Here is a 13386-nt window from a genome sequence, read left to right as displayed (position 1 = left end):
CCAACCAAGGGGTCTCGACAAACACAGAGTAACGCTATTTTAGCTGACTCACTGGACAGTCGACCTGTCGTTGTTTTACATGTAACACCCACCGACAGTCTTGAATTGAAATATCCTAATTGTGAATGCGCACCGCATAATGCGAAACTTCCTTGTTTTTTGAAAAATTTGATAACCTAATTGCGTATAGCCGCCGACTTTGGCGGTAGACATCTGCTTAGCCGGACTAAGCTGGCTTGTAGAGTTGGGTCATATTTGTCCGTACAGGTTAATAGCTTTTAGGAACTCTATTAAAGTTGACACGGTGGCCGCGTCGTTTCCTAGGGAGCTGCGGATACTTCCCGAAATTCCGAAGGATCTCCGGGCTGATTCGTATTGCGGACATGTACATATAAAGTGCTCGACGGAGTTCTGAACGCCGCAGATTGAGCACATCCGTCTGAAAGGACCACGTCCATCCATGTTATGAGAAACCCGCGTATGCCCGGTTCTTAAGCGGGAGATGACTCGTTGATCGTGGAGAAGAGGACAATCAACCCAGTTTTCGGTTGAGAGTTTGATTTTTCGCAGGTGCGGAGAGTAAGACTGAGCCCATTCAGTACCCCATACGTCCTTGAAAGTTTTCGAAATCCATCTTTTGACGTCATCGAAAGGAACCGTTTCTTCGAAACGAGGAGAAGAATGGCCAGTCCCGGCGAGGATATCGGCAGCTACATTTCCGGGTATCCCACAATGTCCGGGAATCCATGCGTAGGTTGTGTTCGGCAGAGCATTCTCTAGCGTCCCCTGAATCCATGGATGTGTGGGCCTTTCAGATTGCAAGGCAGAAACCACGCTTGCTGAATCTGTAAGGATTAATACTGGTCGGTCGGATGGTATGGTGGCTGCTATGAAAATAGCAGCGGCTTCCGCGGAAAAAAACGGAGCATGTAGGAGGAAGACTAAGGCTTAGTGAAATGTCGGAGGCCGAAACTCCCAAACCGACGCCAAGGTTCGAGAGTGACCCATCGGTGTAGCGTTTTTCGTGACAGGGATACTTGTTATGTAGCCAATCGAGGACGGTAGCTCTAAGAAACGATGAATTGTCACCTGCGCGAAACTGATTTGCAATTGCGTTGTCTATGTTTGGTTTCGATGAGTGCCAACAAATATCTCCGTACCAGTGAACCTTGGCCACTGGGGGGAGGTCCACGTTGGCGGTCGACTGGAGGATTCTGCACGCTTCAGATAGGATAAAAATCCTGTCGTCTCCGGATGTTTTTTCGGTAATAGCGGCAGCTTTTCTGCAGACAGCCGTGTAAATGAAAAAACGGAAGGGGAGAAGACCTGCTTCGACGCAGCTTGAGTCCGCCGGAGTTGAAGGAAGCAACCCTGATATTATGCGTATATACCCGTGGTATACGGGAGCGAGAGTGCTAACGAGTCGGTCTAACGCTATACAAGTGAGTTCTAACCCGTATGTTAGCCTGCTATCGATTATGGCTTGCGCAACCCGGAAGCGCACTGCCCGATTGTTCGTTCGGTGGGGGCGTGAGATCGTCCGGATTATATTTAGGCGGGTTTGACAACTCTGCTTCACCGAGTCAAAGTGATGCCGGAAGGTGAGCCCATGGTCCACAGTGACCCCAAGCACCTTGACGGTTTTTTTGTTAGGAATAACTGCCCCATTGACCATAATTGGGACGGGGTTACGATGATTAGATGGACACACATGACATCTAACGCTTTTCGATGCGGACAGCTCGAAGCCGACTGCAGAGGCCCACTTATATACCGCGTTGACAGCTGCTTGGGTTTTAATTCTGACACGAACTGGTGTTTTACCGCTAACGACGAGAAGGATATCGTCAGCGTATACAAATACATATATGCCACTGGGAAGGTAGCTAAACACTCCGTTCATTGCCACCAGAAATAAGGTGACTGCTATCACGGATCCCTGTGGAACGCCGGTCTCTTCCCGATATGAGTCGGATAGGAAGTCACCAACAAGGACTCGGAAGGAACGCTGTTGTAAAAAATTCTGCACGAAACGCATGATGTGCCCTGATAGATTCCATTCAACTAGTTGACGGAGAACTAATGGACCCCATGTCCGGTTGAACGCCTTCGATAGATCTAGGGAAACGATCTTGGTATGCAAGCCACTGGAGTAAGCCGTATGTAGGACATCACCGAGTTGGGAAAAATAGGTTGAAGTCCCGTGCCCTGCTCTAAAGGCATGTTGTCTATGGTCCAAGAGGTCATGAGATTCCAGGAACTGTTTCAGTCGGACGGTTCACCATCCGCTCCATCACCTTTGACATACAGCACGTGAGTGCAACTGGCCGGAATTTGGATGGGCCACGAGAGTCACTGTTAGTCTTCGGTATGGGGATGATAAGGCTTTCGCTCCATTCTGACGGAAAACTGTCCGTGAGCCATGTTTTGTTGATGAGATCCAGGAGTTGTAGTTTGCCGGAAGGAGGAAGATTTTTTATGAGAGGATAACCGATACCATCTGGGCCAGCAGATTTACCGGTACTACATTTGATTGCGAATATTAGTTCACTGAGAGTGAATGGATTGTTGATTGGCGCGTTATCATGATCATCAGGAACGGAAAAATCAGCCACAGAACTGAGAGTTGGTTGAATACGGCGTTTAAAGAAATCGCTGTAGCTATCGATGGCTGCCAGCTTTGCGAAATATTCGCCTAGAGCCATTGCTACTGCTGGAGGTTCCGAAACATCAGAGCCTTGAATTTGAAGTGTAAGTGGTGTTGCTTTACGCTTTCCACTGAGAGCATTTATCTTGCTCCAGAGGTCAAAGGAAGTTTGTGTTGGATTGATGCTGTCCAAGAAATTTTCCCAGCTGGCACGCTTGGCGTCCGCGATTATCCTTTTGCATTCCATGTGTCGCCGCCGATATAGGTTAATTGCATTCTCCTTGTTAGGGTGGCCAATGGGAATACGCTTGACCGTGCGTAGTGCTTTCCTCCTAGATTTGACTGCTTTTCTGGTGTCATCCGTCCACCAGTGTAGAGCCTTCCTGCCCCGTCGATTGCTAGTACGAGGTATAGATGATTCCGCGGCATTGTGGATCACTTTGGCCAAATCGGTTAAGTTGGTGGGTGCATGATTTCGGGAAAGATAGCGAAAGCTTTGAGTGTATTCGTTCCAGTCTGCCTTCTCGTACATCCATCTAGGCCGACGGGCCAAAGCCGGCGGGGAGGCACATGAGCCTATTCGAATAGGATGGTGATCGCTACCGTACATATCGGAGTCCACACTCCACTGAAAACGGTTAGCGAAGGAGCGACTTACTGCAGCTACGTCGATGGCTGAGGAGGTATGCCCGTTAAAAAAGGTATTTGCACCGTTGTTAAGGACAATAAGGTCATGTTCCTCGAAAATATTTTGTAGGGCGATTCCTCTGGCATCAGAGCGGTGCCCACCCCAAATAGGGTGATGAGCGTTCATGTCGCCAACGAAAAGGGTGGGGTCCGGGTATCACCTCAAGGATTCGATCAATCCGCTCACGCAGGTTGGGTAAGGTTCCGCAGGGGAGATAGACGTTTAAAACGGAAACCCTGATAGGCCCGTTAAGGCGTATTCCGACAACGGGTAGGTCTGAGTCGAGCCTGAGGACCTCAAAAGGGATCGACGTTAATACACCCAGGGCGACTGAGTGTCTCAAGTTACTGCCACGGAGCATAGTCCAACGATATTGGCCACGAAGCGAGCGGTTGAGCTGCTCAACCGATACCCTGTTCACTTCCTGCAGAGCTAAGCACCACGGTGCAGTGTCATGAACTAGAAGTTCGAGGTTTGCGAGGTTATTATAGAAACCAATCATGTTCCATTGAAGGAGAAAGGTAATTGGTTTTGGCAGAGTTGGCGTGGGAAAAGAAGTTCGGGAAATCGATGAGGTTCCGCTGGAGTTCTGAGAAGTTTGCCGTAGAAAGGATCTGCCGCCCAGGTTGATGTGCTGAGAATGAGCTGCCGCTGCAACATTGGTGGTCAAGCTGGCAGTTTCGGAAGGCCTGGTTGTCAAACCGCTAATGACGGAGGGGGACTTATCACACGGGTTGAAGTGCCCGTGGAGCCCAGAGGGGGAGTCTATCCGCTGGGACCGGTTGTCCGAGAGGGATGTTTCGGAAACCCTGACGATGGTATTGAAGGAGCATTCGGTGACGGTGAAGTTTCGACGGGATTTGGGTAGCGTTTGCATGTGATGTCTAACAGGCACTCCAGGTACCATGGAGTTGGGCGAGCTGAGAGTACCGGAAAAGCTATTGACAGGGTGGGACTTACCACCCGGGTTGGGGTGCCCGGGGTGCCAGGCTGCATCGCGAAAGAGCCGGCAGGGATACTGGAGGGTAAATAAGGCTTCAAAATTGCTGGTCTTGGTTGATTTGGCATTCGTTTTGAAGACAGAGGGCTTGACTTCCCACGTTGTCCATTGGGGTAGCGGGTAGAGCCCGACGCGTCCCGATTACTTCAAAACCTTCACCTCCCACGTCGTCCAGGAAAAATGGCTCAGAGGCTTGATTTCCCTCTTCCAGATCTTCTCCCAACGCCAGAGGTTGTCCGCCAGTTCCGGAGTGGGAAACGACCGCACCGACGGGGCTCTGGCTACCGGGAGTTTAGCTGGGCAACGAACAGAAAGAAGCAGGAGCTCTTCGTCCATTTCTCCTTCAAGACGCCGAGGTCGACCCAACGATTCCGGTTGGGGTAGAGCGTCCGGTACATTGGCGCCCCGACTGTCAAGAGAGGTGAGAGGACTGATACGTTGGGCATGATGCCGGAGTCGATCCGGCGATGCTGGTTGGGGCAAGACTTCCAGTTCGCCGGCGCTCGACGATCAGAAGCCATGAAATCGGTGTTGGGCTGTATGCTGCTATTTACGGTACCATTGAGGAAGGCTCTTTCGGGGGTGTCAGGTTTGAGGGGTTGGGGTGGCGGTGAGAAAATAGAGAAAAAGGTTGATGGACTTACCGCTTCTTGGGAATGGTCCCAAGACCTTCGGAGGCCTCCTTTTTCGTCTTTTTCTGTAGTTGGAATAACGATTCCGTTCGGGAGACGGCACTGATTGGACGTTTCACTGAAGGTGTGACTTGGTCGTTGGTTATTTCACTTTCACTCGGGAGAGAGGTTCTGGTACGTGTCGGTTTTGGTGTTTTCGGTGAAACCATGGGTTTTCATCGGATTGGGGTGAATAAAATTCAGCATTAACGCTGCGGTCAGAGGAGGCTGAGTCGGAATCTGAGAGTACATTTTGGCCCAAGTCAGTTTCAGTGCCCGTGATTCTATCGTTTGTATGGTGATTTTTTGATGGAGTGTTGATCGAACCGTCCCGAGGTGGTCGATAGCATCGAGGTAGTGGGTGTTTATTTTGCTAGAAACGGGTAATACGACTGTGGAAGTAGCTGACGGGATGCTGGTCGCAGTGGGTTCTGATGGACATGACAAGTTAGTGGCTGGCATCACAGCCTTCAGGAAGACCGAGATTTGCACTGTGAGTGCCTCAATTTGCTTAGCCTGCTCTGCAACTAAGGCTTTTAGCTGTTCAACTTCTTGGTTAGCGGCGGCCGGAGGGGCTGAACGGGCGGCAAGTGCCGCTCGAAGTTCAGCAATTTCGGCGTCTTTTGCTGCCAGAATTGTTGCCTGCTCTTCTGATCTCACGTTAGTTTGCTGAACAATAGCAGTGGTAGCGGGACCAGTCACCGAGGCGAAAGATCTACCACTTCGGTTTCTGCTCCCACTATTCTGCGGGCGGAAGGGTAGGAAAGGCCCTGATCGATCTTGATCCTTTGGACCGCGTTTTCGAACTGCCATAGAGGGCAGTCTCGGCTTGAAATTTTGTGATCTTTGGCGTTGCATGATTTGCAAAAGCTTTCGTGGCTACACTCTCTGTTCTCGGCGATCGGGTGATCCCCTGAACAGGTCCCACAGGTAGCGTTTCTTGGGCCTGGCACCTCAATTTAGTGTGACCGAAAAGCCAACAGTTGAAACACTGCATTGGACTCGGATAGTAAGGTCGAGTCCTGCAGCGAATATAGCCGAAGTCAATAGCATCAGGCCGAATAGTCCCACGGCAGGTGAGGACCAAGGCCGGAGTATTTTCCCTCGTTTGACCATTTCGTCGTGTGATCCTGCGGACTTCTTTGACACCCTGCTCCTTAAGTTCCTCTAATAGTTCATCCTCTGACCGTTCGATAACGTTCCGGCAGCTTACCACACAACGGACAGAGTTGAGGGTAGGGTGCTCGGTAACGCAAATTGCTGTACCGTCAGTAAGCTGGCTCATTGTTAACAGCTTACTGTATTGTTTCTGGACTCCTAACTTTCAGCGCGTAAGAAGAGGTCCTTCCTTCAGGAAAAGCCCCTTCGATTTTTCCACCGATAAATTTTTCCACCGACCGTCGGATTACGAATGGTCGATTGGGGAGAGGTCCATGTACCCCCGACATCCTCATTAGGTGTAACTCTCCATGGAAGCCTTCCGGGTCCATAAACGGTGGAAGCGTAGGACCAGAAAACGTGCCATCAACCCTATTTCCTCCGAAATCGTTTTCGGGACCGTCCCACCAAGGAGTTGGGGGAGGTCCGGACGAACTAGCCGCCATGGCGGCCCCTTACTCTAAAGACACCCACCACCACCAACTCACCTGAATTACGGCCTTGATGCAGATAGCGCCCAGAAACACCAAAACAGGAAGCAGCGGTTGAACAACTTTGCACTCGCGCACTACAGAAAACTTTTTCCCAATACGTAGGGATAATTATAAATCGCGCACTAATTAAAGGTTCTACTGGTTTTACAAAACCTTCTCAAGGGTCTATTTCGGCCCCAGCACCCCAAGACTTGGGGGAGAAACCGTGTTCTTTGCTAAAATGCAGGTAATAACACTGATCACAGAAGAGACGAACGGGTAATAAAAACGATAAAAACAGACGCAATTAAAAACCGTGTGCTCTCAAGGCCAGCTCGAAGCAAACGTTTACCTGTTGTTTTAGAATGAAAATTTGGTTTACATTAATTAAAAATATAATTTTAGAAGAGTCTTGAACTTATAGAACAACAATTTTCTGAACTCCAAAGGGATAAAAACTGTTTATGATTTCTGTAAACTGTATATATTTCAACTTAATTTCTATCAGAGCTTACGAGTATAATCTATAGATTGGATCCAATGGCAAAAAATAAACGTTATTGTTCGAATTATTGGATTTTTTAGCAAAAATCATTGGAAAACTGGCATTTCTCATAATTTTACCTAAATTTCATTTATGTCCACTAATAAATTGTCCAAATGTATTTCACTACATCTGAACATCATAATAAAGCACTTCAGTAATCAAATAGAGCTTCTAAATTTAGTTTTGAACGTTGTGCGTTGAATTTCGGTAGGTGTACGAATATGGAATTGGGTGAATTTTAGACATCAATTCAATACTTTTCTATTAATCCAAAGATGAATGTAAATGGAAACATGTTGTGATTGGCAAACATAGATGACACCTATTACCTTCAATGTGGATAAAATATTTGTAGCTCAATACTTCATTTAATAGTTTTTTACTAACTTGATGTGGAAACAGTATCCTGTACGAATATGAAATTGGGACACTGTATCTAGAGAACAGGAAGTCGTGTAACTTTTCCGCAAACTTCATATCAATTTGTCCATTCAATCTAGGGTGCCGGTGCCATTAGTGGACTACCTAAGCTATAAAAAATCATAGCAAAATAACGAAAAGCCTTATCAAAGATCTTATGGCGTCAACAGAAAGATTTTAACCTCTACTATATGGGAAAAATATAAAAAGAGTAATAAAACTATTTTTTAAACATAAAATCGCTTGAGCCACTATTGGTACACGTGTTCCAGTAGTTGCGCTAGTGCTCCAGTAGTAGACGTTCGTGAATGATGCAAAGCATTTCAAACAAAATGGTAAATTTTTGCATAGGTTTAACATTTTTCCCTCGGAACAGCAAACTAATATCTTTCGAATGAAGCATAAAGATCATCTCTGGGACTTTTCTTCATTTTTATACATCCATTTTGAAAACTGATTCCATCCGTTGATCCACTATTGGAACACGACGGCAACTATTGGTGCAAGGGAGCAAATTATTTGCGTAAACTTAATTATTTATATGACTTTTTGATAAAATAAAAAGCTGAAATTTGGCAAATCGACTAAACTAGAGGCGATCTATCTACCAAAAATAGCACATGTTGTTTTTATCGAAAAAATGTATGTTTTATTCCATAGTCAATCTACTGGTACATTACAACCATTGGCACCGCCACCCTAATTGCAAAATTATATGTAGTGTTTAGTTTTTCGGTAGTTGTTGAAAACTTCCAATTAGGATAAACACTAAGAAAGAAAAATGCATCTTCATATTGTCATAGTAGTTTTTGTCAACGAAATATTTTACGCCGGAATACTGGGCACACTGGTACGCATTTCTCAATAAAACTGCATTTGCTAGAGATTTTTAGAGGTTGTGTAAAATGAAATGTCCAATACATTCAACTTACCATTAACCGTGGTAATAATCATTGTCTGTCAAAATAGTATAATGCATAGTCTTAAGTAGTTTTGGATTTTACATCCTAGATTATGGAAAACATTTAGTTTGTCTGACCGAACCTTTTATTTAGAATCATATTTGATTTTAATTATAATGAATATATTGTATACGTGTATAGTTACCATGGGAAAAGGGGAAAAAGCTATTCTAGGAGTAAATTTAGTTTACTGTTTGGAACTGAAACCGAAGGCAAAATATATATCATTTGCAATGAAAACGGCGAAAACACCACAACTTAGATGAATTATTTTTGGAAAACGATAGTGGGTATGAAGTAAATCTATACTGGTTTATATGCTAGTTTGTTTACGAGTATATAATAATTCTATTCTAACCACAATGAAACTCTTTTTGATTCGTTCAAATGGAATGAAATTACAGGTGTATATTTCGAAATAATTAAATATTTATCAAAGCAATACACAGTGAGAAAAAATAACTGAGCGATTATAGTAAATACTTTTCAATACATACGAATACATCAAATTTATCAATACGAAAAAATAGAAATGCAAACCGATCAATAGCAACAAGAAACGGGGATTACAATTTCTGCTTTTGTTAAACGGTATCGTGTTTTTGTTTTGTTTGTTATTTTGGCACCATCAATTAAGAGCGTAAGTCTTCGGGGAGCCCCGTGGGAAGCGAAAAAAAACACCACAAATAAGTACTAAATAGGGAAAGTGAAATAAAAATTAAATCGAAAATAGTATACAGATGGGGAGCACGAACAACGCAGCGATGCTTGCATAGGAACAGTACCAAACAAATGTAGACAAATTTGTAATGTCGTGAAGCTGCTGAAGTAACTTTTTAATTAATCAACTATCCACGATCGTACAAGTTGTTTTTTAATTTCTATTGGTGTTACTCTCGGGCATTAAGTCCAATCAAATTTCTCGGTAATCTGAACAAACAAGATGTTTGTTTTTTGCTTGTGTGGTACTTGTATTTTGCTTTATGATAAAATGATTAAAAGCAGGCAACGATAGGCTTTGGCAGTGAGTTTTTTTCGCTTCCAAGAGGAGACGGTTCTGCGTTGGTGTGGGTGAAACGTTGTCGTTCAATCTGTTGTTTGCCGTTTTTTTGCAGGATAAGTGAAAATTTTGGGCGGAGTGCGGAGGGGCAAAGGGAGCAATTGAATCATGTTAAGGAGGGTGTTTTTTAGATAGAGGGCTTGTCGGACCTGTAAAAGTTTACTGTTGTCTTTTTCAGTCGATAGCGCGACTACGGTACCAGGAATATTGGAAGCCATACGTGACGACAATTAATATAGTTACTTTTTGATGAGACATGCTAATTCGATTTGCCGTGCATCGATGGGTTGACGGAGTTAGTTGATGCGGTCGTCGTGTTACTGTTCTATTTTATGATCCTTTTTGATTTTGCCTTAGGTTACCTATCCTTGACGGAAAATGAAATTGCACAAGAATTGAAGAATATTTCAAAAGTTTCACAATTGAGAAATTAGAACATGTTGTTCATAGCATTTATTCGCCCTATTGGACATAGCTAATTCACCCGATTGGACTTATAGGTTTACAAATGGAAGCACAGTGAATTATTTGGTTACTTGGGATAAACAATCTTTTTCTCTTATAACACAGCGTAACAAAAATGACATTTTTGCGTGTCTCAAGGATAAAATTATGTGTCTCTAGTGAATTTGAGGCTGCTGAATCTGATGCCGTTCTCAGAAATGTTCCAGCACGTCACAATTTTTAGCTACAGGTCGCCAAAGTTGCATAAAACACTGGTTTCATTGTTGTTTATATAGAATTTAAACAATGATTTATCAAATTTTTCAATGATATATTCCACCAAGCAATAGGACCTTAACTTCCATTTCAGATACTATTTGGTTGAAATTGCACGGTTAAATTTAGATTCAATCGATTTTTCCAACATGCTTGCAGTTTCCATACAAAATTCTTCGTTTCTTTTATATGGCAAAATACAATACTTTTCTAAAGCAACAATAATAACTTACGGGCATCGGAAATATTATGAAGTTTGTTGATAAGTATTGTTATACACATGAAGTTTGAGTTCTGGGGCAAATTAAGCAGATAAATTGCCATGTAACCTCACAAACTTGCATGCAAGTTGGCCGAAGTAGTCAAATTTAGAATTTTCAACAGCCAATATATCTAAAACTAGACGTGCTGTGATATTTCAGAAAATGGCAATGGATTCAGTAACCCTGAATTAAGTAAATAGCGATGTTTTGGTGCTTGAGACAACCGTGTCCCGTAGTGTAATTAACGAATTCAATAAACAATGGAGACGCATGGTGGTTTTTGATTTTAGGATGAAAAGTATTTGGCATTCTGAGACAAGGATATTAAGATGCAGCCACATACAAACAGACAGAACAATTATCAATTTGAAACATAGTTTCACGAATATTAACGTCCAATGCTGAAAATACTTATTTTCGCCTTATGCAAGCTACATGACGTAGTGCGCAAACGTTATACTCGTACAAAAGCGATACTAGCGCCACGAGTGGGCATGTGGTCACTACCAAATATTAGCATTGAGCGCTTTTCATATATGTTCATAGCAGTGCTTGGTGACTATCAAATTTACAAGAAGAACTAGAGATTTGTGCCACATATTTGATATTGTCAAAAATATGAAAAAGAAAAGAAAAGAAAAGATTATTCCACTTTTCATTTGTAATGTGACTTTTGTTTCCTAAACTACTGCCCATTTTTTGCATAGTCGACGTAAGCGCCATTATGACCAAAACGCATATTTTCATTGATATGCAATCTTTACCTGGTTGGACATAAAAACGTATTGATGTGAGTACATACACCAACTTAGCCGAGGAAACACCCTGTACGCAGAGTGTTTATTCGGATAGGTTTAGCGTATAAACCAGGTTGCCCAAGACCCGTGAACCTGGTGTTTACGTCAATTCATACATATTGCAGTTTGCGTTTGACGTGCAAACCCTTAGCTAACTGGGCTTCAAATGCGGTAAAACAAAGCCATCAAAGATACTTAGCAACTACGACCCATACCACCGCCAGCTCAAACAAAGAAATTCAAACTTTGATTACGCCCATCTTTGTGAAAAGTTTTAATACGTTTGTTGTTCCCGCATATGATATTTGCGTTTCAAATGCACACAGCAATATAATCGTTTTATAACTTACTGATTGATCGGATAAAATGACGTATGCGTTTGCAGTTGACAAAAGTAAGAAATTAATCAAAAAATATTCCCTAGTCAACTTTTAAATTTCAATTTTTAGAAGACATTCAAATGCTACCCGAGAGATGAAAGATTTAAAGATAATATCAAAATTTTATTTCTGGAACTTATCTTATTCAGATCTTCTATCACTTAACAAATGGTTTAGGGACAATAAGTCGAAAGCCAAAACAATCGAAAGTAATGAATTTCAACAGGGATTAGGAATTGTTTACCACATTCACATTCGACTAAATATGCTATGAATAATGTTTGGTGCATAATGAATAATTTATGCATTCAAAGAGAAACATTCCTTTAAAAAGTTCATTCCCTACCAATTCTCTCCTTTTGACGTTTTGGCCTTCAATGTTTTGGAATTCTACATCTTTTTCACTCAACCCTATAAAGTTAATATCACTTGTAGTGTTTCATATCAAAATTTTCTAAAACGCGTTTATTTTGTCTGCTCGTGTATCTCTTATGTTTTCTAAAATGTTAACCTTTGCATACTTGACCTATTTTTTAACCAAATTGTCGTGATCTTTTGGCTCAAATTTCCATTTTTAGGTCGATTTCAATAAAAAAAATTTTCGGGGACGGACCTGGTGTAGTGGTTAGAACACTCGCCTCTTACGCCGAGGACCTGGGATCGAATCCCATCCCCGACATAGTCACTTATGACGTAAAAAGTTATAGTGACGACTTCCTTCGGAAGGGAAGTAAAGCCGTTGGTCCCGAGATGAACTAGCCCAGGGCTAAAAATCTCGTTAATAAAGTCAAACCAACCAACCAATAAAATTTTGACCACAACACAGTCATGTTTTGTGACCTGCACTGGGAACCCTAGTTGGACAGTCGGTTCTGGATTCATACTGATGTTCCTTGGAGTCTGTACAATGGTCATTTGAGACATTTCCATAATTATTTTGTACGGATCAAACAAAAAGAACTTCCGGAATATACTAGAGCCGATTCCAAGACCCTGGAAAAGGCATCGATCCGATGGTTGCAAACCATGTTATGCGACACATCAATCTTCAAGATTTTTCAACGGGAGTATAATATGACGAATATTGAGCAATTTGGTTGGTAAATTCTGGGAATGACGTATCTTTGGTACTTCACGTATCTGAAGAAATAAAGATCGGGTAACCAACCCCGGTGGGAGCTTTGGTAGTATGCTGACAGGGAAGAGGGGGTTTGCATCTGTAAGCCTGGAGCGTTTGTACTCCATGTAAGGAGCGGTTCCCAACAGCGTCCGTTCTCCATGTAAGGGCGGCTGATCATCGTCTGAGTACCAGAAAAGGACATGGCCCTCCTAACATTTAGGGGAAATTGTCCTCCAGAAATCTAAGGGGCTGGTGTCAGGCTATGCAAGCCAACCGTAAAAATACATGAGCACAGGAACTTCAACATGAGAATACGGATCAGAACAATCGGCAAAGACCACAGTGATGGAAATGAACGCGATTGGAAACAGCGCAGCTAAAAATATGTTGTGTTACATGCACATATTTGGAGCATCAAAATAAACTGAAATGTCAACGACAAATCGCTTATTTTTCAATCGAATGAACTTGAATTTACAC

The 13386-nt window shown here is 43.1% G+C and overlaps 1 protein-coding gene across 3 annotated transcripts in view; it reads right to left on the bottom strand.

Moving 5' to 3' along the window:
- Nucleotides 1-13386, bottom strand: part of LOC5563832 (potassium voltage-gated channel subfamily KQT member 1) — a 435691-nt gene that overhangs the window by 72375 nt on the left and 349930 nt on the right. The window lies entirely within an intron of this gene.

This window comes from Aedes aegypti, chromosome 2 (assembly GCF_002204515.2).
Source record: "Aedes aegypti strain LVP_AGWG chromosome 2, AaegL5.0 Primary Assembly, whole genome shotgun sequence".
NCBI lineage: Eukaryota > Metazoa > Arthropoda > Insecta > Diptera > Culicidae > Aedes > Aedes aegypti.
This window is presented reverse-complemented; position numbering and strand designations above follow the sequence as displayed.